This window comes from Chiloscyllium plagiosum, chromosome 18 (assembly GCF_004010195.1).
Source record: "Chiloscyllium plagiosum isolate BGI_BamShark_2017 chromosome 18, ASM401019v2, whole genome shotgun sequence".
Lineage (NCBI taxonomy): Eukaryota > Metazoa > Chordata > Chondrichthyes > Orectolobiformes > Hemiscylliidae > Chiloscyllium > Chiloscyllium plagiosum.
Genome location: NC_057727.1, coordinates 10,688,735 through 10,712,613, shown reverse-complemented (window position 1 = coordinate 10,712,613; position 23,879 = coordinate 10,688,735).

Sequence of the window (23,879 nt, the reverse complement as noted above, 5' to 3'; positions counted from 1 at the left end):
GAGGGCCTCAACCAGGACCTTGGGTCCATGTCACATTACAGGTGATTACCATTGCACTACACACACACACACAGATATTCCTACACACACACTCTCTTACATACACACGGACACAGGTACACACAGACGCGCACACAGACACCCACACGCACCCTTATAGACACACACACACACACGCATGCACCCCCTCACAGACTTAAGACACTCTGCACTCATTATACACACACACGCACACTTTCTCACACTCTCAACCCCCACCCCAGACAGACACACACAGACAAAGACCCACATGCACACATATATTTTGTGGGGTAAATTGCAGAGTTACATTGTACTTTGCTCAAAAACTGTATGCATTCATAGAACTCTGAGCTCAAAAACTGCATGAATTTATGTAAAACTCTGTTATCTCACTTTTTAGATTGGAATCAATCATCATGGCATAGACAGAGAACACAGGGGGCCAACACCTTCAACATATTGTCTAGCTATCACCATTGTTAACAGCTAACCCGAGAATGCAACTTTAAAAAAAAGGTTTTGTGATTTACACATGAAAGAAGTGAAACTATCACTATTCTAACAGATGAAAGGCTTAACAGACAATCAATTTTTCAATGTATAATTTCAGTTACATTGCACTGTAAATTTTTGCTATAAATCCTGTGTTACGATCGAGCCCTCCACTATCACCTGATGAAGGAGTGTCGCTCCGAAAGCTAGCGTGCTTTCAATTAAACCTGTTGGACTATGACCTAGTGTTTGTGATTTTTAACTTTGTACACCCCAGTCCAACACCGGCATCTCCATATCATATTTTATTTTAAGTTTGGTCCACAGAAATAAACCAAATCCATTCATTGTGCTTGATCACCAACTTTCCTTTAACAAGAGCTATTGTATTTGCTGATATAATTTGCATAATTCTTCCAATTTTACATTGCGAAGATGTACAGTCATTCATATTAGGAACAGGTTCCTCAGACCTGCCCCACCATTTGATTAAGATCAATGCTGATCTGATTCCTTCTTCCTCTGATAACCTTTCACATTTTCTTATCAAGAATTTAACTACTTCCTCAAAGACTCTTTTTCCCATTGCCATTTCAGAAAGAGAGCAGCAGTTGTCTCCTGTCTCTATTTTAAATTTGCTATCCTTTATTCTTAAACAGTGACCCACATTCCCCGGACAGAGGAAACGTCCTTCCTAAATCTACTTTGTCATTGCCCCTCAGGATGGTATATGTTTAAATCAAGGCACCTTTTCTAAACTCCAGTGGATACAACATTTCCTCATACCTCAAGCTACCTATTGCTGATATCAGTCTAATAAACCTCTGAACTGTTTCTAATACATCACCATCCATCCTTAAACAAGGAGATCAATGATTTACGTTGTACTCCAGATAAAGGCAAAGTTAGTTTATTTGTAATTGGGTCAGAGGAACCCAATCAATTTATGGTATTTCCTTCCTGGGTCTTAAAGAGGTAATGTTTCTGGAGACATTTTGTATAATTACCCTAAATCATTTATAAAAATCCATTTTAAACCATTCTTTCATGGGATGTGGACATCAATAGCTATTTATTGCACATCCCTAATTGCCCCCATGATAGTTAGAAGTTAACCACATTGCTGTTGGTGTGGAGGCACTTGTGGATCACACCAGGTAAGGATGGCAGATTTCCTTCCTTCCCCAAAAGGCATTGTTGAATCAGATGGATATTTTGCAATAGTCAACAACAGTTATATGGTCACCAATTTTTGACTGGATTTTTATTGCACGTGCTAGTGCAATTTATTGAATTTTTAGCAATTGGCTCAGTGGGATTCATTTCAACCCAAAACATTAGTCAGAGTGTCTGAATTATCAATACAGTATCATCACCATTACACCATCACCTCCTGAAACACTGAATAATGCTTTCCCAGTGTTCCCAATTGTGGCTATTTACGGCTGGTCTTTGTTAAAGAGGTTCATTGTGTCCTTCAAAACACTTTCTCCCCACAGTCTAAAATTTCACTAAAATATCATGTCCCATTTGCTACAAGTTGCACATACTGTGGTTAGATTTGTGCTTCCTTTACCATTTTAATAATTTTAAAAATGTAATATGCTCAATGTCTTGTTTTAATGCATTGTAAGATCACCAGATGACGAACAGACAAACATGAGAGTCAGGAACAAAAAGATGGGCAATTCAGCCCCTCAAACCTGTTCCTTCATTCAAAAAGATCATAGCTGATCCATTTGTTTGAATCCCACATTCTCATCTGACGCTGATAGTCTCTGATTCCCTTTCATAACAAGAATGTATGTATCTGTGACTCTGTCTCCACCACCTTCAGAGGCAGTCACACAACCTTTTGAGAGAAAAGAAACCTCATCTTTGTCCTAAAAGTCCAATCTCTTTGGTTTAAAACAGTACTACCTCTGGACTCACCAACAAGTGGAAACATCCTCTCCACATTCAAGACGTTCTTTCAGCCCTTTGGTCTAGTCCTTACAACATCTGACTGTTTCTCAAATGGGTCCTGGTACTAACACATTAATCACATTTTTCAAGATTTAGAAAATTAGGGTGTTAATTTGAGCAGCAACAGAAGTGGTGCTCATCAATGTGCATGTCAAACCAGAAAGACATTCTACCTAACCCACAAATAAGTAGTATCAATTATGGCTTGGTTGTTAGTGAAATACGTAAAATTTACACCGTGCTGTTTCCTTCCCCTCTGTTTGATGTTTAAGAGGCAATATTTATTTTGGAATGCAGTTGGCAAAACTTTGTCATGATTCGTCAGTGTGTTGCAAAGTGAGCTAACTAGCCTTATTAAATGATCCTGCACCACCTGAAAAAAAAATTACAATTCTCTGCTTTCTACAGACCATAATTCTAACCAAATTCACCTCCAAACTCCAAGGCCTAGGACTCTGCTCCCTCAACTGGATCCTTGACTTCCTGACCCACAGGCCATAAACAGCAAGGGCGGGTGACAACATTTCAAACTCTACAGGTCATTCTGGTATAACACACGTTTTCTACAGACCACAAAGTGAGCCCACTGGGGCATCATGGAGTAAAATGCAATATTCTTGGGAACAATAGGAGACTGTCCATGGCAGACGGTCATCCTGGAACATCTGGATAACAAGGACTCCTATGTCAAATTCCTATTTATTGACTTTAACTCCGCCTTCGACACCATAATTCTAACCAAACTCACCTCCAAACTCCAAGGCCTAGGACTCTGCTCCCTCAACTGGATCCTTGACTTCCTGACCCACAGGCCGTAAACAGCAAGGGCGGGTGACAACATTTCAAACTCTACAGGTCATTCTGGTATAACACACGTTTTATCAACGTGAATTGGCTGTAGTGCAATTGAAGAATGTGGACCGTTATTTGTAAAATGTGAGCTTTCCTTACCTGTATTGGCTATAACGCAGTTCCACCCCCATTGGTTTAAATGCCGCTACTATTGCACAATTCTCTTATAAGGTGCGATCGCACAAGGATGGAACTATTGCATTATATCAGAACCGATTGTATCACTGTTCATTGCCTGTTGCTGGGTCAAGATCCTGTAACTGCTTCCCTAGCAGCACTACGAGTACACTTAGAGCACATGAACTGCACTAGTTCAGGAAGACAGCAAACTCACCCATTTTCTCCACAGAAATAAGCTTGAGCAATAAACACTGACCTAACCAGTGATGCGCACATCCTACGAAAGATTAAGAAAATATTGGAATAAGTGCAGTGGAGTGTTACATAATAGAAGAACGATGTTTAGACTGAAAGCAGGTATCTACAAGGCAGTTGTGAGACCTGACTTGTCCTGTAGTACAGAAACATGAGCAACATCAACATGAGAGGAACAATGACCAGACTCTAATGAGATACAGATGGGTAAGACGGATGTACGAAGATAATGAAAGGACATTTCAACACCCAGTGCAACAGGAGATCAGTGAAGATTATTGGGGCTTCATTGGAAGAAATTGAGAAAAGATTGAACTTGTTCTCTGCTGCAGAGACTGAAAGGGGGAATGTGGTGAAGCTTGTAATGGAGGTGGGACTGCCAGGACGAAGGGGAGGAGGAAGGTCCCAGATCAGAGGGAAAGATCCATTCGTGACAGAATTATTCACAACACGTTTAAACAAGAAATGGTTGACTGACTCGTAGAGACAGAGAACAGTAGTCAAGCAGCATTGTGAACACCTCAAGCAAAATGGGACAAACCAAACATGGAGGAGGCGAAAGAAAATGAAGGAATGGTGGTATGGATTTGGAATAATTGGTCTTGCTATAATTGGACTTAGCCTCCCGGGGTTAGAGAGAGGAGGGAAGAAAGGGAGATGGGTTTCTAAATCAGCCAGGATTGCTACTCCAACTTGCTACTCTATCATACCTGCCACAAAATGGCCTTGTGCAGATACTGGGAGAAGACATGTCTGTGGTTGAATAACCTGCCAGTGCATTATGTTGAAGCCCCACCGTGGTAAGGTATCGAATGTGCTGGTGATACCTCGTAATCCATATGTCAACATGACGTAGACCTTTGGGTAACTGGGAGATAGAAAAATGGATTCAACCATCATCCTGCAGCCTTAGAACATAGAACAGTACAGCACATGAACAGGCCCTTCAGCCCAAGATGTTGTACCAAACATGATGCCAAGTTAAACTAATCCCTTTTGCCTGCCCATTGTCCACATCCCTCCATTCCTGGCTTATTCATGCTCTTATTTAAATGCCCCTATTGTATCTGCCTCCTCTATTTCCCCGGTAATGTGTTCCAGGCACATGTCACTCTCTGTGTAAAAAACTTGCCGCTCACCTCTCCTTGTTGTTACTGTTAAGATGCTCAGATGTAATGTGTGACACATGACTTTTATTAGGGATAATTGTAAAATGATTTCTATTGTCCAATTATTTCCTTTAGGAATGTATTTGCAAGGTTGGGTAGAATGATGGAAGTCTTTCTACGTTTATTCAGCAGCATATTTCTCAAAATGTCTCCACCTCCAGATATTGCTCAGAAGCTAACCAATGCAGCCCAACCCTGCCACTTTAAGTTGTAATCTTCAACGATTACGAAATTCGGGAGAGCTGAAAGTGTAAACTGCAGTGAGGGAGAGAGGTCAGTGCACACAGCAGCTGTTAGCACAAATTATTCACTTCCTGGATATGGAGAAGATTATCTCTCCCACTGAACACTGTGTCGATTGTGCAAGTACCAGCATTTTCATTCATTACTAGACTTGAACTCTGGTAAGTTGGTTGCTCTTAAAAAAATTCTGAAGAAACCTCTGAAGTAATTCTGTAGCCAGCCAGCTGGTCATTGCTCCGGTATTACCATGATTGTGTAAGATCCTTTTGTAGCTTATGTTTTTTTCCTTTTCAAAGGTTTCCTTTAAAAGCTGCATGAAATCAAATTGAATGTTTTGAGCCTGAGAGTCATGTCTGCTCTGAGACAGTGATCAGACTGAAGATTTACTTGTTAAACAAAACTCTCCTTGTGATTTAGTGTGACTCAATACTTTCTGTTCTTGATTATGACACTGTTTTGTTCATTTTCAAAGATCACCTCCCTTAGCTTTTAACTAACAAACGGTGATACTTTGCAAGTTTATTATTATGTTATTGAAAGGCCACAAAGTGTTTCACATAGTACCTGTTATGTAGGAAAATGCAGCAATTAATCTCTGCTGACAATGCCAGATAATGAGTGACTGGCTATTTTTTAACGGGGTTGAGGCAGGAGTGTTGGCAGGACACTGGAAAACATCTATAATTTATTAAAATAACTATGCAATTTTTAATATGTAGTTGCATGGGCAAATCGAATCTTGGTTTAAGTTTTCACAAGATGGTTTCTCAGAAAAGGCTGCACTCCCTCAATACTGTCCTTTAGAGTACCAGCCTAAATTAGTTGGGTTACTAATAACTCTCAGGGAGAACTGAGATGATTGAATAAATTTCTCGTCAACGACATCTGAAGTTGTAAGTGACTGGAATGGTTTTACATGCCTAATTTTGCATGATGTTACTTCTCTCAGCTTCCTGCATTTAGCTGAAGAAGGAACCCAGCTTTTGTCAGAGACACAGTTTGTTATACTTAGATCATGACTTCTGATAATCCATAAATTAAAATCAAACCTTTTGCTCAAACAAATTGGCTGGCACAGTGGTGCTAATATTCATACCTGCCTGCATTATGAGTTTACCGTTGCTTGTGGATAGTAAGATTTTTTACCAACACTGTGGATGGAATCAGGTCATAGAACGGGTTTCATGATGCTAGAGTTGAGAAATTATAGTTATGTTGCATTGAAAAGTTTAAATGATACTTTAATAAAGATCTTGAAAATGATTTTGAAAGGAGGTGTGGGAAATTCTATCCCTCCTTGCTGGGTAATCAGTAACAAATGGTCACCAAAATAATCCTGTCAGCAGGAGGGTGAGGAGCAAAGTGATATTAGAAACATTTCTTCATATGTATGTTTACTAGAAATTGGATTTCTATCATAACATGAGAAGGAGGCCAGTCAGTCCATTATGCCTGTGTCAGCTCTTTGGAAGGGATGATTAATGTAGTCTCATTGACCCTTTTCTTTCTCCATAACCCTACAACTTTGCCACCTTGAGTTAGTTACCCAATTCCCTTTTGAAAGCTGTTATTGAATCTTCTTCCACCAGCAGTTCACAACATAGAATGTAACTTATGTTTTATCCTCATGCCATTTCTGTTTTTTTTTGCTAATTTCCCTTAAATCTGTATCCTATAGTGACTGGCTGTTGTTATGATTGGAATTAGTTGAAAATCATTGGCATAATTGTTTCTACTAAAAGTAGAGTAGATAAAAAAAAAAGCAGAAGACAATACAAGGTGATTGGAGAGGCAATGGGATTATTTTGAATTGCTCCAATAAATTATTGCAATAGGCACGACAAGTTGTGCTATGATGGCTCTTGGTTCCATATTTAATTATTTAATAAGTTCATGATGCTTGCCATGCTATCATTGGCAAAAAGAAGTCTAGGTCAGTTCCCAATAAGAAGGTTGAGAAAATGCTCGTGACTGATGAGTATTAGAGAGGCACTGACCCAACAGATAACCTGTAGAGAACATAGATAAAATGAAGAAAGCTAGAAATGATATTCTTTTAACTGTTTACAGTAAGTTTACAGTAAGAGTAGAATAATAGAATTTTAATGGACTTATGATTGTGAGTCAAGAGTGTGGTGCTGGAAAAGCACAGCAGTTCAGGCAGCATCCAAGGAGCAGGAAAATTGAGGTTTGGGCAAAAGCCCTTCATCATGAGGCAGTTGTGAACGAACACAGTTTGGATGAATGTATTCTTAGCAATCATTCCCTCCTATTGGTTTTACACGTAAGCTCAAGTTTGATTTGATTTATTGTTGTCACCTGTACCTAACTACAGTGAAAATTTTGTTTTGTGTGCAGTATAGGCAGATCATAACATACAGCATCTACAGATCATTGGGTGATTGAACAGAGCAAGGCATACAGAGTTATGGCTACACAGGAAGGTGTACAAAAGCAAGATCAACATTGGATTTGAAAGTTGAGAAGTCCATTCATCAGTCTAATAACAGTGGAGATGAAGCTGTTCTTGAATCTGTTGGTCCATGTGTTTAAGCTTTTGCACCTTCTGCCTGACTGAAAAGGTTGGAAGAGATTATAATAGTGGTGGGACGGGACTTTGATGATGTTGGCTGCCTTTCCACAGCAATGAGAAGTGTAAATGGAGTCAGTTGATGAGAGGTTGGCTTATGTGATGGTCTGGGCTGTATTCACAACTGTTCTGTAGTTTCTTATGGTTCGGGGCAGAGCATTTACTGTACCAAGTGTAATACATTCAGGTGGAATGCTTTCTATGGTGCATCTGTAAACTTTGATAAGGATCCTTATGCTGAAAATGTGTTGCTGGAAAAGCGCAGCAGGTCAGGCAGCATTCAGGGAACAGGAGAATCGACGTTTCGGGCATAAGCCCTTCTTCAGGAATGAGGAAAGTTTGTCCAGCAGGCTAAGATAAAAGGTAGGGAGGAGGGACTTGGGGGAGGGGCGTCGGAAATGTGATAGGTGGAAAGAGGTCAAGGTGAGGGTGATAGGTCAGACGGGAGTGGGGGCGGAGAGGTCGGGAAGAAGATTGCAGGTTAGGAAGGCGGTGCTGAGTTCGATGGATTTGACTGAGACAAGGTGGGGGGAGGGGAAATACCTTGTCTCAGTCAAATCCATCGAACTCAGCACCGCCTTCCTAACCTGCAATCTTCTTCCCCACCTCTCTGCCCCCACCCCAGTCTGGCCTATCACCCTCACCTTGACCTCTTTCCACCTATCACATTTCCAACGCCCCTCCCCCAAGTCCCTCCTCCCTACCTTTTATCTTAGCCTGCTGGACAAACTTTCCTCATTCCTGAAGAAGGGCTTATGCCCGAAACGTCGATTCTCCTGTTCCCTGGATGCTGCCTGACCTGCTGCGCTTTTCCAGCAACACATTTTCAGCTCTGATCTCCAGCATCTGCAGACCTCACTTTCTCCTTAAGGATCCTTATGGACATGCCAAATTTCCTTAGCCTCCTGAGGAAGAAGAGACGTTGTTCTGCTTTCATGGTCGTTGCATCTATGTGGGTGGTAGAGGACAGGTTATTGTCGATTCCAGATTTAGCCGGGGTTGGTAAGTCTTGTAGTCTTGAACAACATTTGTGAAGCCAGTTGTGCTTTTTACAACAATCAGATAGCTTTCAAGGTCATTTTATCAGTCGACATATTACCAGAATTCAGTATCACAGCCTGCCACAACCCGTGAGAAACTAGTCCAATGCTACAATCTCTACACTACTGGACTCATCCTGCTGTACTGTTGTGTGCTTGCTACCATACCAAACACTGAATTTTGAACTAACACATGCAAAGCCTTCATTAAAAATTGGCAAGTTTGCTCAAAGAAGAGGTGTGATTTTCTGACTGCAATTTTCTAACTACAAGCCTTAGCCACCAATGGTGTGCATCCAGAATTTATATGTTGATATACAGTGCCCCTTTGGAGGAGTCAACATATTTTAGACATGTTTATATTTTAATTGCAGTTAAATATTTATACATCATACTGTACCAACTTGCAAATAATGTGTACTTCTGTGATCTCATCAGGATATTGGAACTACTTCCAGAGGAAACTACTTTAGATTAAAGTAGATGTGAATGTTCTAGTGCTGCCAATGAAAGACTCAGTTAGGGTTTGACTTGCTGTGTAGGGTGTGAATTAAGCTCTGTCAGAATTTGCTGACATATTTCATACAAAGATAGCATTCACAAGTACGGTGTTACATTATGCCAAGTTTCTTTCTGTTTTGATGTCTGCGTTGTGCTTATTAAAGTGAGCATTGACGCTACAGAGGAGTAAAAAACCTTTTCACTCTTCATGCAGATCAGCACAGAATATGACTACATTTACATGATGAAGAGTAAAGGTCATACAAACATACTCGTTAGGAGCAGGAATAGGCTGTTTGGCCCATCGAGCCTATTCCACCATTCAATAAAATTATCATGAGAAAAATATTCTTTCCACGCCCACTCTGTCCAGCCTTCTCATCTGTTTTAATCAAGTCACCTTTTACACTTCTAAATTCCAGTTGGTATAAGCCTTGCCTGTTCAACCTACGCTAATAATTCAACTCGTCTGTTCCAAGTATTAGACTGGTGATCCTTTCCTGAACTGCTTCCAACTTATTTATGTCCTTCCTTACATAAGTAGATGAACACAATACATGTTATTCCAGATAGGGTCTCACCTTTTATATCTGAAGTGTAGTCTCCCCACTTTTGTAAGTCAGTTCCCCTTGCAATAAATGATGACATTCTATTAGCTCCCTTGATTACTTACTGTAACTGTACACTAGCCACTTATGAGTCATGCACTCAGACAGTCAGATCCCTCTGCCTCTCAGAACTCTGCAATCACTAAATATTTAGATAAAATGCTATTTTTAAAATCCTCCTACTAAAATGGACAATTTCACATTTTCCCACATTATAACTCAATTTTCCAGATCATTGCCCAATCACTTAATCTCTATGTATCCCTTTGTAGCCTTCTTATATCTTCTTATCAATTTACTTTTATGCTTATCTTTCTGCCCTTCGCAAATTTAGCAAGCATACCTTCTGTAAGTTACTTGTACAAGCTGATTTCTATAGCATACTACTCATTCCTTCTTGCCAACCAGAAAAAGATCCATTTATGCTTACTCTCTGTTTACCGTCAGCTGACCTATCAACACACATACCAATATGATACCACAACATTTGTGACACCTTAGATACTGAAGCACTCTTTGCCCAAATGCAATAATATTTGGACAGAATTAGTGGCAAGTAACATTCACACCACAAAAGTGCCAGGAAATGATCATGTCCAACAACAGAAAATTTAATCATCATCCCTTAATGTTCATCCTGGGGGTTACCATTGATCAGAAAAATAATAATAGTCTCTAACATTTTCCCTTTGACAAAGATTGAGCTAACTGGCCTGTATTTCCTGTTTTCTGTCTCACCCCCACTCCTGTTTTGAATAGACATAGAAACTTCGAAAATCGGAGCAGGAATAGGCTCTTCGGCCCTTCACACCTGCTCTGACATTCAATATGATCGTGGCTAATCATCCAACAAAGTACACTGTTCCCGCTTTCTCTCCCATAACTTTTGACCCCTTTAGAGCTAAGAATTACCACTAACATCTGATGAAGGAGCAGCGCTCCAAAAGCTGGTGTTTTCAAATAAACCTGTTGGACTATAACCCTGGTAAGCGTGAGTTTTGACCTAACTCCATCTCAGAAACATTTAATGTTTTGGCCTCAAATGCTTTCTGTGGCAGAGAGTTACACAGGTTTTTCATTCCGTGGGTGAAGTAATTTCTCCTCATCTTATTCCTAACTGTCTACCTCCCACTCCCTTCCCCCAAACTATGACCCCCAGTTCTAGATTCCCTAGTCATCAAGAACTTCCTTCCCCTGTTTATCCTGTCTAATTCTGTTACACTTTTATAGGTTTCTATGAGATCCCTCTTATCTGTCTAATCTCCAGTGAATATAGTCCTAACTGATCCAGTCTGTCTTCATATGTCAGTACTGCCATCCCAGGAATCAGTGTGATAAACCCCTTGTTTCACTCCCTGCACCGTCAGAACATTCTTCCTCTGATGAGGATATCAAAATTGCACACAATACTCCAGGTGTGTACTCACCTGTACAATTTCAGCAAGTCATCCTTGCTTCTGTACTCAAAACCTCTCATTACAAAGGCTGTCATGACATTGCTTTATTCACTTGCATGTTTGCTTTCAGAGACTGGTCCACAAGGACACCTGGTCTTGTTCCACCTCTGCCTTTCCCACATTATGTTCTCTGTAAATGTGATTCAAAATTCAAATTCAAAGATTTGCTGTCCATTTCCTGAATTGCACCAAGCATTGTTAGCTCAACACCATGTTCTTGATGATCTACAATAGCTCCCCTTGGAACAAAGCCTCAATTTTAATTCTCATCTTTGCTTTCATATCTCTTCACTGGAATTCCCTCCACCACTCTACCACATCTTCCTCCTTTAAGATACTTTTAAAACTTACACTGTTGATCAAAATAGATATTAGGTCATTAGCCCTAATATCTCCTTATGTGGCTCGATTTTACATTCCACCTTTTATTGGTCCATTGAGGCAATTTGGGATGTTAATGGTTCCATGTAGATACAAGTTGTTGTTGTTCTCACGATAGTATCTTGATGACTTTATTTTAAATGACACTCTTAGTCTCAGCTCACCCGAAAAGAGAGAGAGAGAGGGGTGTGTTTCAAAACAAAATTGATGGGATGTGGGCATCGCTGGTTGGGCAAGTATTTATTGCCATGGAGACAGTAATGGTGAGCTGCCTTTTTGAACAGCTGCAGTTCCATGTACTGTAGGTAAACCCACAATTCTGTTAGGATGGGAATTCCAGGATTTTGACCCGGATGTACTGGAGAAATGGCGATATATTTCCAACACAGGCTGGTGAAGAGACTTGGAGGACAACTTGCAGATAGTAGTGCTCAGGAACTACAAAGGAACCGAGGAGTTTGCAAGCTACAGGAGGGCGGAAAGCAGTTTGAGAATGGGGTTACTATTGCTGCTACATCACCAGAAGCCTGTAGAAACCAAGGTTGGAAAGGAAAATCAAGACATGACATCCCAAGGTTAGATAGGTGATTGACTAGTGAGTATTTTCTCCAGTGTAAACTTAATTTCAATTGAGGTGACTAGAACATTAACTGAAAAATAAGGATGAAGGTCATTAATTCAAATCCAAGATGAATTAGTAAAGTAATTAATTAATTAATTGAAACACTATAAGAGTAGTAGGGCAGGTGATGTATTGCAGCCATGTTATATATAAGCTTTTGGACACTGGGTATAATCCAAGATTAGTGTGAATGTAGTCCAGGGCTGAGGGATGGCTTTCAGTTGATCAGCTGGCATCTGCATCAGGGGAGTGGTATCAGAGAGTGGTATAGTTACTTAGACATATTGTTCCAAGGGACCATCACATTCTTATTTAGTCCAAGATCAAAGGCAAGAGAGTGTAGCTGTGAGGAAAGCTGGTAAGGAGATTGAGAAAGTAAAAGTGGAGGAGGCTCAGCCTTTGCAATTGTCCCACACGTTTGAGGTTGATACAGCCTATATGAATGAGGGATAAATTGGCCTAGTCTTGCTCTTAATTTGTGGGTTCATAATGTAGGATTTTAGACAGTGAATGGAAGTTCCATCCAAGTCTAGTGTCTAGTGTAAATTGGGCTGCCAACTCACTATCATCTGTTCTGTGTCAACCTCAAAGTAAATTCTAACCTGCCACCTTGGGCAAAGGGGAAAATGGATACTCATAAAATGCACAATAGCAAAATCTGTAAAATTATTTTACTGCAATCTTTCTGCAGGATAAATTGTCATAAAATCTGTTAAAAGGCAAGTTCAGGATATCAGTAAGTATTACTTTCTACATCAGTCCATGGCATAGGCTTGTTAGGATGGCGTAAGGAAAGAATCCATTCACAGCCACTGGATAATGAACGAGATCAACTGAATTATCTTCTTTTTCTGTTATTGCTTCAGAAATACATGTTATATTGATTTAATTTAGGCTTCAGTTCTAAACAAATTTATTAGGAAATTATCTAAAAGATCACAAAAGCAGAACTGCTGTTTAGGAGCATGCAACTGCAATAGGCCATTCAGCCCCTCAAGCATTTAACCAGATCATGGCCCATCATGGGTCAAGGAATTGGAAATGCGGGAAAAACATTCCTTGTGACAAACCCCATCAATTAAATAGCAGGCTTTGAACTATCACAGTGAGAGCAGTTCTTGCTAAATAGGCTCAGGAGAAGGTAGTATCCCTATGTCGAGAGTGTAATGCTGGAAAAGCACAGCAAGTCAGGCAGCATCCGAGGAGCAGGAGAATCGACATTTTGGGCAAAAGCTTTCCTGATGAAGAGGTAATGCCCAAAATGTCGATTCTCTTGCTCCTCTGATGCTGCCTGACCTGCTGTGCTTTTCTAGCATGACACTCTCGACTCTGACCTCCAGGATCTGCAGGCCTCACTTTCTCCTAGTATCCCTACGTGCCAACTCCCATTGGTGGGACCTCAGTGCAAACCCATTGTGGAGAGACACAAACAACGCTGCACATTACTGAGGACTGTCCCACTACAGCCTAAGTGGTGGACTAATCACCTCAACCTACGAAAGGATATACGTACCATAGAAGGAGTGCAATAAAGATTCATTAGACTAATGCTGGGTTTAGTGATTAGAATGAGGTCAGCCAGATGGATCTCATAGAATATGAGTTCCATAATTGGGGCTGTTAATTTGGTCCAATCTGGCTGACAGATATAAACAGGAGTTTCAGAAGCTCTGCTGATTTTGTGAGCTGGCTCTAAGCTATCTGGGTCAGTGTCATATACTATGCACATTAGGGAGGCAACGGCCTAGTGATATTATCACTGGATTGTTAAACCAGAGACCCAGATAGTGTTCTGGGGACTCGGGTTCGAATCCTGCCGTGGTAGATGATAGAATATGAATTCAATAAATATCTGGAATTAAGAATCTACTGATGACCATGAATTGATTATTGAGAAAAAACCCATCTGGTTCACTTTCAGGAAGGAGACTGCCATCCTTACCTGGTCTGGCCTCCATGTGACTCCAGACCCACAGCAATATGATTGACTCTGAATTACGCTTAGATTAGATTAGATTAGATTAGATTCCCTACAGTGTAGAAACAGGTCCTTCAGCCCAACAAGTCCACACCGACCCTCCGAAGAATAATCCACCCAGACCCATTTCCCTCTGACTAATGCACCTAACACTATGGGCAATTTAGCATGGCCAATTCACCTGGCCTGCACATCTTTGGATCATAGGAGGAAACTGGAGCACCCGGAGGAAACCCACACAGACATGGGGAGAATGTGCAAACTGCACACAGACAGTGGTGTAGAGGCTGGAATTGAACCCAGGTCACTGGCGCTGTGAGGCAGCAGTGCTAACCACTGAGCTACCATGCCACCCATGCTGCCTAGTCAGCAATGCCCTCATCCAGTGAGTGAATGAAGAAGGGAAAAAAGGGTGACTTGGTGACAGGATACCAGCCATCGAGGAGTTACTTCACTGGAAATGGTAGGAGTATCCCATGAGGAGAGATTAGTTTGACTGCGCCTGTAATCACTAGAGTTTAGAAGGATGAGGGGATCTGACGATTGAAAGCTATAACTTTCCAACATGACTAGGCAAACAAGTCGCAGAGAGGATGTTTCCCCTGGCTGGGAAGTCCAGAAAAAGGCAATACAGATACAGGATATGGGGTCTGCCATTTAAGACCAAGATGAGGGGAAAATTCTTCACTCAAAGGGTAGTGAACCTGTGGAAGTCTCTACCACAGAAAGCAGTGGAGTCCAAGTCACTGAATGTATTCAAGAAAGGGGTAGATATATTTTTAGAATTTAAAACATCGAGGCGTATGGAGAGAAAGTGGGAATACAGCACTGAGATAAAGGATCAGCTGTGATCATATTGAATGGCCTCCTCCTGCTCCTATTATCTATATCTCAGTAAGTGAAGCGTCTATCGCTAGGCTTTAGGCTTTGCATTCGCTAAATAATAACAATATCTGACATGCACATCAACCCAATTTATCCACCTTAGCTGCCTTTTCCTTCATAACCTTAGCTAATTGAGAAAAAAAAAACTATCAATCTTCAAAATGGAAGCTGCTGTTGTCTCGAGCATCTGCAGTTTCTGTGGAAGAGAAGTCCGGATTTCCATGAATGTTTGTACAAAAATAAAAGCTTCCCAAGTTCCCTCCCAAAAGGTCTTTTTCCAATTCTAAAGTCCTGTTGCTATTATTAAATATCATTCTGTTTTCTAATGTTGACATCCTTCACCATGTAAAGAATTGACATTGTATAGTATGAAGTTAGAGATTAAGAGCAGGTGTAGGCCATTTGGCTGTTTGAGTCTGTTTCACCATTCACCAAGATCATGGTGGATCTGTTTGCGTTCCACATTCCCAGCTATTCCCCAATAACTTTTGATTCCCCTGCCTAACAAGAATCTGTACTTAAAGTGAACCTGCTGACTGGAAGCTGGATTTGTGGAAAAGAAGTATACTCACGAGAAGGGAAACACTTCTTTCCTTTACATTTATCTACATCCTGATCCTCTTGACAGGCACTGCAAAAAGAAATGATCCCATTTCACAGTAAGTGCTGGAATATACAGGCAGATCAATCAGCATTGGTAAAAGAAAAGGCAAGGTTAACATTTCAGCTTGAGATGTTTCATTAGAATTGAGTCGTGAGAAAGGACCTGTTGTTTGAAATGTGAACCTGTCTGTCCCCTTTTCAGTAGCAGACAGTAATACTGCGTATCTCTAATATTTTCTATGATTATTTCCAGAATTGGCTTCTTTTTTTCTCCCTTTCTTTTTAACTTGATTGGCAGTCAGGAGGTTGCCACCATTCAAAGGCAGTCTTTCTGCACTGTGCAATGACTCACAATGTCAAGCGAATGTCTGTGAAATATAAAGAGGGGGACTGGGGGAGGGAATAATTCAGTATTCCATTCTGAATAACTGACCTAAGTCTGATTCATGGGGATATATTGCTTGTAAATTGCACCTTGTTACTGTCGACAAAAATGATTGGTACCAGTCAGGCATCTCACTTAAAACCTGAGCCTCCTTGACACCTAAGTATTAGAGCTGACAAAAAAATCTTGTCACTAAAAAGAATGAGATTTATAACTCAGTTTGAGGTAAACTAACGCTCCTTTATTTGATCGCCAGATGCCTCGCTCCAACTTTGGAAAGGCATGGCTTATCGCACACACCAGCTCCAGCTGGCATTATGGGGACATAGTGTAAGCCACTGATGCTAACTTTAGTTGCAAATACCCATTGCTGAAGCTGTCACAGTACATGCTTATATTTACCATTGAACATCTATTATAATTCAGTGTAAAACTAGTTTACAGTCCCTTTGACCAGTTTGTAATTCTTTCACGAATTAGTCAGACATGGCTCATCTTAGCACAGTTTTTAGTTTCTCATACAGCAGTTGTGTTTTGATTTATGTAGAGTAATTGCTAAGAATGTTTACTCATTTCACCGAGTCAAGGCAAATGTGGAATATGTGTTTTAAACATTTCTAGCTTTCAATCATCCACCACATAATTTGAGTTTCCTCCTTTATAACAGTGACTACACTTCAGAAACATTTCATGGTCCTGAAAGCCTCTGGGATGTTCTGACAGTGTGGAAGGCATTATAGAAGTGAAAGTTCCTTCTTCCTCCCTATTGTTTGCAGGACAACCAGCTAAACATTTCTTGCATGATTTTTACTCAGGGAAGCTTAAAGAAAACCACAAAGTGGTGGCAGAAAGTAGGGTGCTGAAACAAAATTAACTAGTCATCTTTTTTATGACCTCAGGGCTCTAAGGTGTTTTGGAACAGATTAAATTTTTATTTGAATTATATTCGCCGTTATAATATGGGGTGCACATGAAACTCCTACACACAGTAATGAGACAACAGCCAGCAGAAATCTAAAGAAAAAACCCCAAAAAGCTGGGGATGCTGGAAATCAGAAACAAAACAGAAATTGCTGGGAAAGCTCAGCAGGCCTGGCAGTACCTGAAAGATGAAACTTTATTGCTGGAACAGCACAGCAGGTCAGGCAGCATCCAGGGAACAGGAGATTCGACGTTTCGGGCACAGGCCCTTCTTCAGGAATGAGCAGAGAGTGTTCAGCAGGAGAAGATAAAAGGTAGGGAGGAGGGACTTGGAGGAGGGGCGTTGGAAATGTGATAGGTGGAAAGAGGTCAAGGTGACCTCACATCTGCAGACCTCACTTTCTCCTCGAAGATAGTACCTGAAAGATGTTGTGAAACTTGAAAGGGTTCAGAAAAGATTTACAAGGATGTTGCCAGGGTTGGAGGATCTGAGCTACAGGGAGAGGCTGAACAGGCTGGGACTGTTTTCCCTGGAGCATTGGAGGCTGAGGGGTGACCTTATAGAGGTTTACAAAATTATGAGGGGCATGGATAGGATAAATAGACAAAGTCTTTTCCCTGGGGTCGGGGAGTCCAGAACTAGAGGGCATAGGTTTAGGGTGAGAGGGGAAAGATAGAAAAGAGACCTAAGGGGCAACTTAGGGTGGTACATGTATGGAATGAGCTGCCAGAGGATGTGGTGGAGGCTGGTACAATTACAACATTTAAGAGGCATTTGGATGTGTATATGAATAGGAAGGGTTTGGAGGGATATGGGCCGGGCGCTGGCAGGTGGGACTAGATTGGTTTGGGATATCTAGTCGGCATGGACGGGTTGGACCGAAGGGTCCGTTTCCATACCGTACATCTCTATGACTCTATGACTTTATCTGTGAAGAAAGAGCGGAGTTAATGATTCAGGCACTTCTTCAGGCCAATAGAAGCTGTTTCGGTGATGTTGGTTCAGGGATAAATATTGGCTAGGCTACATTAAGAGGATTCAAGTCTCTGGTGAGGATTTTGAATACAAAGCTTTGGCCTTGAGACAGACCTGCTATTGTGTCGGAAGGGCACTGAAGATAACTGGGATGGGAATAGGGATGTTGCAATGCTGACACTGTGGCATGTTATTCTAAATGCGGTAGTTAAGAAGTATTATAGAATAAGGGGAAGCTCTATGTTTAATTCACATTATGCTTCACCTGACAGTCCTTCCTGTTGATAGTGGGTGACCCATGTTTAAAACTATTCCAATTACTATAATTAACAGTTCCTCAAATCACACACAATAAGTGATCAAAAAATGCAATTCTTCGAAAGATCAAGATGTGAAAGGTTAAGCAAAAGCCTCTGAGAGCAGTCATACAATTTTTTTTGTCCTCAATTACACAAATTATCTGTGAAGACATTAAAATAACTTTGTATTCAGCCTCCATTCCAGAGAGAGCCAGTGTATCAAACAGCGGTGAAAGTGTGGTGCGGGAGAAGCACAGCAGGTCAGGCAGCATCCGAGGAGCAGGAGAATTGACGTTTCAGGCATAAGCCCTTCATCAGCATCTATCCTCATGAAGGGCTTATGCCCGAAACGTTGATTCTCCTGCTCCTCGAATGCTGCCTGCCCTGTTATGCTTTTTCAGCACCACGCTCTCAACCTTGATCTCGAGCATCTGCAGTCCTCACTTTCTCCTATCCAACAGCAGTGGCAAGGTGCCATCAACAGCACATGTAATCTTTAATCAAACTGTTGCATCTAACTCAAGTGCAGCCCAAAATCACAACAGTAGTTGTTTCGTTTGTGCTTAGATTCCCTACAGTGTGGAAACAGGCCCTTCGGCCCAACCAGTTCACACCGACCCTCTGAAGAGTAACCCACCCAGACCCATTTCCCTCTAAGTAATGCACCTAACATTATGGGCAATTTAGCCTGGCCAATTCACCTAACCTGCACATCTTTGGACTGTGGGGAGGAAATCTGAGCACCCAAAGGAAACTCATGCAGACACAGGGAGAATGTGCAAACCCCACACAGACAGTCACCCGAGGCTGGAATCGAACCTGTTGCTGTGAGGCAGCAGTGCTAACCACTGAGCCACCATGCTGCCCATTATCACACAATAAAGTAAAACTCTCCATTTTAAAGATTAAAGAAAGCATTAAAGTTGTGTGCACACTCTGTGAGGCATTTTGATGTATTAATTTCACTTCCCATTTCTGCCCTCCTCTCCAGAGACTTTGGGGGAAGATCTTAACATTTATATGATAGGGTAACGGAAGGGAAAATGTGTCAATGTAGCCCACTTTACCGATGTCCCATTTCTTATTTCCCTTAAAGTTGCTGGGTTATAGCTTGTTTTACAGAATCGTATTGACTTTGGTGTCTAATTCCGATGTTACGCACCATAAAATGGCCATTCTTTGTGCTACCCACATGGCAGCAAGGGCCTTGAGTTTGTTTGAAAATAAGGAGCATCACAACTGAGCCCAACCCAACATCCAGCAGTGTCAAATGCATCCTTGTTGCAGGAATCTCTGAATAGTTATTAGGAGCTGGAATCCTGGCCATTCCCCACTGCTCACCAAGCTGGGAATGCACTCAGGATAATTGTGTGTTAGTTCCCCAAAACAAGTTTCAGTTGGGGAGAACACTCTCAAAAGTCCTAATGCCAGATGACAGAAGCCATGGATCAGAGGACTTATATATAGAAATATATATCATGGGAGCATGTTTAAGGTGCACCCGTAACAATCTCCTTTCTTTCTTTTGTGCCTTTTAAAAAATTTTGTATGTTTCTTTTTGTAGACACATGTTTGAGTCAGGCTTTGACCTTGTCTTTCCCAAGCTGGTACCTGCTGTTTGTACAAACTTCATAATATTCTATTGTAGGCACTTTCTACAGCTATCTTTAAAATTTGAAGGTTTTTTTTAATGTGGTATAAAATTATCCTATATTCCTCTTCTTTTGAAAGTGGCATTTGAAGTATAATGAGAGATTGTAGCAATTTATCAACTCAGCACCTGAGTATTTCCATTATCATGTAGGAGATGAGAGGCTGGTTTACTTGCTATACAGTAAAAAAAACTTACTTATAAACAAATAGTCAGCATATTGGTTGTTAAAAGTCATTGCTGAACTTTGAAAATTATCTCCATGACTGATACTTTGGGATCAAGTGAAATTGGTTTAATAATGTCTAGGTGAAGTGCCATTGGACAAGTGAGTACACTGAAGGTGCTTTATAAATGCAAGTTGTTGTTAAATGTTTGGTTCAGCTATGCTTGAAGTTATCTGGCATTGTCAAATGTATTAACCAACAGACTTTGCTCAATGCAGATGCAATGTTATATGTTGTGGTTGTTTGCATAAAGCAAATGTCAGGAAAGTCCAGAGCTGTTGATATTCTCTACTGGCTGTCAGTTGCTCTGTTCTTCTCTGTGTTACTCTGCTTTTGATTGCGCTGTGGTTTCACACTCTCTAAATCCCACTCACGGCTTCCTTGGTGACTGTCTTGTACTGAACGGCCTCGAGGTATGCTCCTTTTCAAGAGGAACCATTCTCTTTGTATCCACGCTGTCAAAGACTTTCATACATTCTCTATTAAGTCACCCCTCACCGTTCTTTGAAAGAGAGGAAATCCAGTATGATGATCCTTTTCTGATATCTAACCCACGTATTTCTGGTATTGTCCGTGTTTGCACTGTTTCCAGTGCCTTCTTATTCTTTTAATAACATGGCAACCAGAACTGCACTCAGTAGCCTATTCAATACCTTTCAAATCTATTCCTCTCGAAATAAAGTCTAGTCCTTTTAATGGCCTTTTTAACTTGTAGTACAAATTTAATCAATTAATCCATTTGTTCTCTCTGTTCCATTTGTTCCTGTATTTCCATTTAGTCTTACACCTTTCTGTGTTGCCTCATGTATATCCATGTTCAGCTTCATTTGCCAATTATGTATCCATTTTGCAAGTTTCTGTAATTTGTTGCAATCCTCCTCAGTATCGAATTCTTTACCCAGTCGACTGCTCCTTTGTAAAGGTTTGACATTTGACATTATAAAGGTTTGACAATTAACAATGCAGACAAGAAGGACTCTTTCTGCACTGTAATACTGCTGTGGCTGTAAATTAGAAAAAAAAAGAAAAGAAAATTAAATGAAAATTGGAAATATTGTAAGCACCCAACAGGTACCTCTGTTTTTGAATGAGACAGGTTTATATTTGAGGTGTAAGGTTCTGTCAGAATCCTCCATCATTTTCCCTAAATGGTCTGCTATTAGTGACAGTATAAATGGTTTTCATATCACTCAATCAGCCACCCTTCTAAGACTGTTGATTGCATTCACCTGTAAGCCTTCTCCACTGTTATAGTGGAGACTTGAGGTGTTTAAACTAAATTCATTAATGTTCTTTCATATACATATGAATTAGGAGCAGAATACAAATTTTTATATTTGCTCCAGTTTTTCATATGCTCATGATTGATCTAATCATGGCCTCTACTTTACAGTTGACCCCAATACTCCTGAACTCCCTTGGCAGTCAAAAATCAATCTGATTCAGCCTTAAAAATATTTAATGACCCTACCTTTACTGCTCTTTAGGAAATACAGTTCCAAAAGCTAATGATCCTCTGAGAGACGTAAATTCTCCAAATGTCTCTCTTAAATGGGAGACTACTTATTTTTAAACTGAGTCCCTTAAATCCAGCCTCTTCCACAAGAGGGAACAATTTTTCAGCATTCAGGCAGTCAAGCCACCTCAGGATCTTATACATTTCAATAAGGTCACCTCTCGTTCTTTTAAGCCCCCAAAGTATTCAGACTCAGCCCTGTCCAACCTTCCATAGAATCCTTGCAGCCATTTGGCCCATCAAGTCAACACCAAACCTCTGAAGAGCAGACCCACCCCCTACCCTATCCCTGTAACCCTGCATTTCCCATGGCTAATCCACCTAACCTACCCATCCCTGGACACTATGGACAATTTGCCATGGCCAATCCATTTAACCTTTACATTTTGTGACTGTGGAAGGACTGTGGGATTGATATCCTTGTAGGGAGATTTCCTAGTGCTGTTGGGATGTTTTATCTAGCTTGTCAGGAGTATGGGAACATGGGCACTAACCTGAATTGGAATGAGGTATAATTGTTAAAAAGAAACAGAAAAGCTGAGAGGGAGAATAAGAGACTGGAGAAACAAAGACAAGCATTCAGTATACAGTACCTTAAATGCACACAAGGCACAAATAGAGGTAAATAGTTATTACACATTTCCCATTACAGAAACATGGCTGCATGGTGACCAGGACTGAGAAATAAATATTCAAAGATATTCATAATTAGGATGGACAGATAAGGAGGAAAAGGAGTTGGAATTGCATTGAAAATACAAGATGTGATCAGTACATTAGTAAGAGAGGATCACAGATCAGAAAAGCAATGTGTGGATTTTGTTTGGGCAGAACTCAGAAACAACAAGGGATAGCAGACATTATTTGGAATTATTTATAGGCAACCAAAACGTAGTGGTTATGTGGGGCATGGTATAAATCAGGAGATGAGAGAAGCTTGGTTAGCACAGTATTCATGAATATCTTTAATCTGCATTTACACTGAAATCAAATAGATCAACTACAGATGCAGAGGACAGGTTTGTGGAATGTCTTAGGTATGGTTTTCCAGAGCAGTATGTTGAACAGCTACAAGCTATTTTAGATCTTGTTTTATGTAATTTTAAAGAGGGCTAATTACTAACATTACTGTAAAATAGCCCTCAGGATTTAATATCCACAATATTAAAGATTTTGCATGATATTTGAAAGTAAGGTAACTAATCCGAAGCAAGGGTGTTAAATTTGAAAAAGGGAAATTCTGCGTTAGGCAGAAATTGGAAAGTTTTTAGAATAAAACAAAGGAGGACTATAAATTGATAAGGAAGTATAGAATATGAATGCAAACTAGCAAAAACATAAAATTTACTGTAAAAGCTTCTACAGGTATATAAAAATGAAATGTTTGTCTAAGTTGAATGTGGGTACATTACAGGTAGTAAGGAGAATTTGAAATGGGGAGTAAAGAAATGACAGAGAAGCTACATTATTACTTTGTATCAGCTTTCACTGAGGAAAATACAAGAAATCTCACAAAATTAGAGATCCAAATGACTGGGGAGAATGAAGAGTTGAAGGAAATTAATGTTATTATGAAGGTTGTACTGGCAAAGTTAATGGGGCTAAAAGTTGATACGTCATAGGTCTTGATTGTCTACATCTCAGAGTGTTGAGGGAAGTGACTAAGGTGGCATTGATGATCATTTATCACAATTCCAGAGACAATTCCATGATTCCTGCAGACTGATATCTACCAAATGTCAGAGCTGAAAATGTGTTGCTGGAACAGCGCAGCAGGTCAGGCAGCATCCAGGGAGCAGGAGAATTGACGTTTCGGGCATAAGCCCTTCTTCAGGATTCCTGAAGAAGGGCTTATGCCCGAAACGTCGATTCTCCTGTTCCTCGGATGCTGCCTGACCTGCTGCGCTGTTCCAGCAACACATTTTCAGCTCTGATACTCCAGCATCTGCAGACCTCACTTTCTCCTCTACCAAATGTTACCCCATTATTTAAGAAAGAGTAAGGAGAGAAAACAGGGAACTACAGATATGTTAGCCGTACATCAATAGTAGAGTAAGTGCTGGAATAGATCAAAAAGGCTGTGATAAATGGACACTTGGATAAAAATGATCAGATTGGGAAC